Source organism: Sinocyclocheilus anshuiensis, unplaced genomic scaffold (genome assembly GCF_001515605.1).
Source record: "Sinocyclocheilus anshuiensis isolate Anshui unplaced genomic scaffold, SAMN03320099.WGS_v1.1 scaffold319, whole genome shotgun sequence".
NCBI lineage: Eukaryota > Metazoa > Chordata > Actinopteri > Cypriniformes > Cyprinidae > Sinocyclocheilus > Sinocyclocheilus anshuiensis.
The window spans coordinates 537,587-542,474 of record NW_015552566.1 but is presented as its reverse complement, the minus strand read 5'-3'; the positions used below and the strand labels follow the sequence as shown (position 1 = coordinate 542,474).

At 37.7% G+C, this 4,888-nt stretch overlaps 1 protein-coding gene across 1 annotated transcript in view; it reads right to left on the bottom strand.

Moving 5' to 3' along the window:
- Window positions 1–2,223: 2,223 nt before the first annotated feature.
- Window positions 2,224–4,888, bottom strand: part of LOC107664939 (membrane-associated phosphatidylinositol transfer protein 3-like) — an 89,329-nt gene continuing 86,664 nt past the window's right edge. The window contains exon 20 of the mRNA XM_016455638.1: window positions 2,224–3,184. The gene's annotated coding sequence lies outside the window, so the exon portion shown is untranslated. The remainder of the gene's footprint in view (window positions 3,185–4,888) is intronic.

Sequence of the window (4,888 nt, the reverse complement as noted above, 5' to 3'; positions counted from 1 at the left end):
CACTCTAGAAAGAAAATGATGAATTTTAATTCTCATTTTGTTGATAAAACAAGCAATTATCTGCAATATTTGCAAGCAGTAATTACCATGCAAGTCCAAAACGAAGACGCATTCAATCAAAAATGTGCAACAATGCTGGTATGTCGAGAACAATAGATTAGAAAGCATCCATCAATAATCCCAGCGATACGTTCACACAATTTGCACATGCCGACCGCTCCGGCACATGCCTGGAGCATTAATCAGCTAAAGTGTGTGATTTGTGATTAAAGGGCCATTTCCCAAAGAATGAGCGGGATACATTCATTAATGGTGACAACCACTGAGAGCATTTGTTCACCTGCTGACTTTAAAAGACCACAGACGATATCCTGCAAGGAAAAAAAAACTGTCCCTTGAGGGGGAAAGAAAAAGTTAATTTCACTGGAAACCTGTTGTCTGCACATTTGTCGCTTTCAAGGACAGATGTTATTTGCGCTCGGTTTAAACTACTCGAACAAATTGAATGAGAAAGACAAAAGCGACGGGTGTGTTTTAGTTTCGCTCAGGTATCATTCATACCAGCGTAAAAGTTATCAGATAGTATAATTAGCGTTGGATTTGCATACATATTAAAGAACAGGAATAGTCCATCTAGAGCATTGCAACTCTTGAAAGAGTAATTGAGTGTGAAAACTCTGAGCTGCTTCCTCTGATGTGTGTGTGTGTGTGTGAATTGATAGAGCTGTACTCACCTTTCTGGCTGGTCAGATAAAAGGTCACAAGTTCACATGTCTTCACAGCACTGATGGAGCTAAAGTTTACACAGATATATCAAGCAGGATCTATAATGATTTATTGAAGAATGAGTATACAGCTCGGTATAGGCCCAACAGAAGCACATCCACTGAAATAGACCGACTGGACCAAATACCACAATAATACATGTTGTCAAGAGGCCTTGACACAGTTGTGTACTGAATATATGTACTTTACATGTTTTTAAAATACAAATATACTTGTTCACACACCATCTGAGAATATAGATATTAGACAAATAAATATACATCTTGATAAGGCTGAAAACACATTCATATATATTGACAATTCAGCAATGATCACACACGAAAGAATTAAAAAGTTTGCCTATAAAATCTCCACAAATTACAGGCTTCGTTTATAACTATCAGAGGATCAAAAGGCCACTAGCACGATCTCTGAATGAAAAATATGTACAATAAATACAAAAGAGACTTGCATACATGTAACAACACGCGCGCACATAGATACAGACTAAAACACTCATGCCTACCCACTTTCACACTGTCTCTAGTGTTATATAAAGATTTAAAGTTAAATATACGACAAAATAAAATTACATAAATACTTTCGCTGTGCAACTGCAATTTTCAATAGACAGCCCCATACAAAATACCAAAATCAGTAACTACGATAGGAAAATGTGACATTACAAGAACTATTGAGTATGGACACCCTCGTGGTGACAACAGCATTATAGTGGCCTGATAGTGTCTTTTGTTGATTTACATTTATTTATTGTAACACCAAGGTTGTCCTCAAGTATAGTTTAAAATACTAATATAGTATGTTCTTCAACAAGACCATCGTACCCAGTGAGATGGATTTACATGTAAACAATATCAACGTGTTGTGTTTGCGCAAGTTGTTGTACCGATAAAACCAATAATGTGACAGGACTAGTCACTTTACAATACAAATTTAAAATGGTTATTTGGCCATTTAAGGTGTGCTATAAAAAGGTTTTCTTAATCAGATTTTTAAATCTTGGTTTTCACTCACAATGTCTGAGCATTCTTAAAAAGATAAATTTACTTGAGAAGCAAAATAAAGAAATAAGAGAATGTTTATTTCATTTTTACACTACTGTTCCAAAGTTTGGGGTCAGTAAGCTTTTACAATGTTTATGAAAGAAGTCTCTTATGCTCATCAAGTATGCATTTTTTGTATCAAAAATACAGTAAAACAGTAATATTGTCCAATGTGTTTTCTATTTTAATATATTTTAAAATGTAACTTATTCCTGTTATGGCTGGATTTTAAGAGCTGAATTTTCAGCAGCCATTACTCCAGTCTTCAGTGTCACATGATCCTTCAGAAATCATTCTAATATGCTTAACATTTTGTGAAAACCATAATACATGTTTTTTTTTCCAGGATTTGATGAATAGAAAGTTCAAAAGCACTTTGTTTTATTTAATATAGAAATCGTGTGTCAGTGAAAATTGCATTCATCAGTTGCATCAGTTTATCCATTTATTTATTTATTCCCCAGATTTACTGTCTGAAAATAATCTCATGCTTCATGTACATTTATCTTGTTTAGGGATGTTTAAATATTTGTACTGGAAAAGAGACAAAAATACCAATTAAGAAAATGCTTCATTGCAGTGTGAGCACTGCAGATATTGCCACACACAAATGCATCACACATACACATTTCGCTTCAGTGCCACTCATTATATATTTACAACACGAGTGAGAGACAGGCACAAGAAGAACCACCGATGGTTGTAAATATGCTTCTGCAGTGTACCAGAGCTGCGAGTCGTGGCGTGACCTGGCAGAGGAGTGGGTGGAGTTCAGTAGCAGTGGCCATCGCTGTCAGACTCTGTTCTGGCTGAACAGCTGAACAGCAACAGGCGCGACAAGAGTTCAGGCCAGGTCGCCACACTGGCACAAAAGGTTAATGTACAGTTTGCAAGTCTGTCTGGCCACAAGCGGGCCATAGACAGCCGCCCAGAGAGCAGACAAATGCCTGCAATATTAAAACAGAGGGATTATTGAAGGAGTCAGCGCTGCCACCTGTCCGAGCAGCGGGATACTCCCTCTCCCTCTTCCTCCGTATTGCTTAGGCGTGAGGAAAGTTGATGTTTTCTCTAAGGATCTTATCAGATATCCTCTTTGTTCCTGATGGGTGATGCAAGGAAGCCTTCGTACAATGCTAAATAAATCCAGAAGTTCTCCAAAGCATCACGGGCGGATGAAACTGAATTTAGAAACGGAAGTTCCTCTGCTCCTGCTGCCGAAACAAAGCATCAGGACTCAGAGTTTGTGTGTCGTTGTGTCAGATCCATGCGGATGGCACTTCACTGAGGAGTTTTTATCAGCTCAGGTGGGATTTGTCTTATTTTATGGTGTAATATCAGCAGAAGGAGTAAAGACGCTGTGGGGTTGAAGGAGGAAAGAGATTGTGAATCGAAGAGCGCTTCACACAGCAGTCACGCTTCAATGAGCGCACATATAAATATCTATTTCATTATGAAAATCATCAGAGAAAATTACAAACGGTTTTCCAAGGAGCCACACGCAGGCCGCGGCCGGCATCTATCTCATCAGGCAAACATTATTTGGCAAAAGGGAAGAGCGCTTGAGTCAGGGCATGTCTGGGCACTCTTATTTGCGGATCACCGGGCCCAGCAGAGGAGCCCCTCAATTGCACATTTGCATTTAGATTTGCACGGTGTGATGGGAGATGAGGCGGTGGGAGGCCCGAGCTCTATTAATAATTCTTCAGCCTTTTTTACAGTCCTGAATCTGATTATGAATGAACCAGAGCTAGAGGAGGGGTACCCTTTCATTTAATGGCAAGGTTCGGAAGTATGTCGAGCCACTAGTGCTGTCCCTAATCACTTTTTCTGCATTTGCCGGGATAAAGCCACTAAATCATTCAAGGAGGGTTGCAAACAGACATCGTGGGGGTTGAGGTCTTGCTAGGTTTTAATGAATACAAATTTTGGGTTATGAATTCAGCGATGCTGAGATTGAATTTAGGAATATTTTACAGCACAATGGTAATGCGGTGAGAATATTAGATGCCTGCTCATTTGAAATTTTAATTTAACTCAAATTTAAAACATGGTCATGCCCTATCCACACACAAAATCTGTTTTGTATTAGAGACAAAACAAAAAAGCCTAATGGACTGTTCAACACGGTATATTTTGCCTTTAAAAATACAGAAAAAACGGAATGGGGAGAAAATTACATTAAATAATTTAATTCAAAATAATTTAAATGTCAAAAGCTAAATGCTCCTTATGGTTTACATTTTATTACCAATAGTCTGTGATTACAGTTTTTTTTAATTATTATTTTTTACTCTACCCAATAAAAAAAAAATGTATGTACATTTTAAAATGTAAAAGTTATATTCATAAAAAAAAATGTAAGTACTTTTTTTTTATTACTGTATTGTATTTGTATTATTTCCATGACTTCCAGGTCTTGAAATCACACTTTTAATATTCCTTGGTTGTTAAAAATGGCCATAGGAAAAAAATAATCTTTCTTTCTTGTTCCTTCTTTTTTTTTGTCCCATCTCCCCTCCCTTGCTGTTTCACTGTTCTCTCTCTCTCTCTCTCTCTTTCACTCTCTCTCCCTACCTTGTTCCCCTCCTTTCTCCTTTTGGCTTGAAATAATGTTTTTTTGACTTGAAAAGGGAAAGACTTGTACAAAGGACTGCCACTGGGTCTGGCAAGCAAGGCTCTGAGAAGTCAACCGACTGAGGCACAGACTTCAGGAGCACTGTGAACATCCTGTACTAGGGTCTATTAAGGAGAGGCTGTGACTAGGTCATAAGCCAATGCCCTAGAAGGGGCCTCCCTAAGACCTAGGATTCAAAGGAAATGGGTTTGAAATAATTCAATCTCCCTCAATTTCTCTTTTCCCCTCTTTCTCTCTCTCCTCATTTTCCTGTCTATCTTTCATTTTTTATTTTCTCTCCCTCCTCATTTTTTCCCCTACTAAAGATAGGGAACTTTTTGTTAATTATTATAATTTTTTTTTTTGTATAAGCTATATTCTCAAGACGGCGGGGGTGACAGCAATGGTAAATAAATGGTAATTAAATGGTAATGGTAATAAAAGA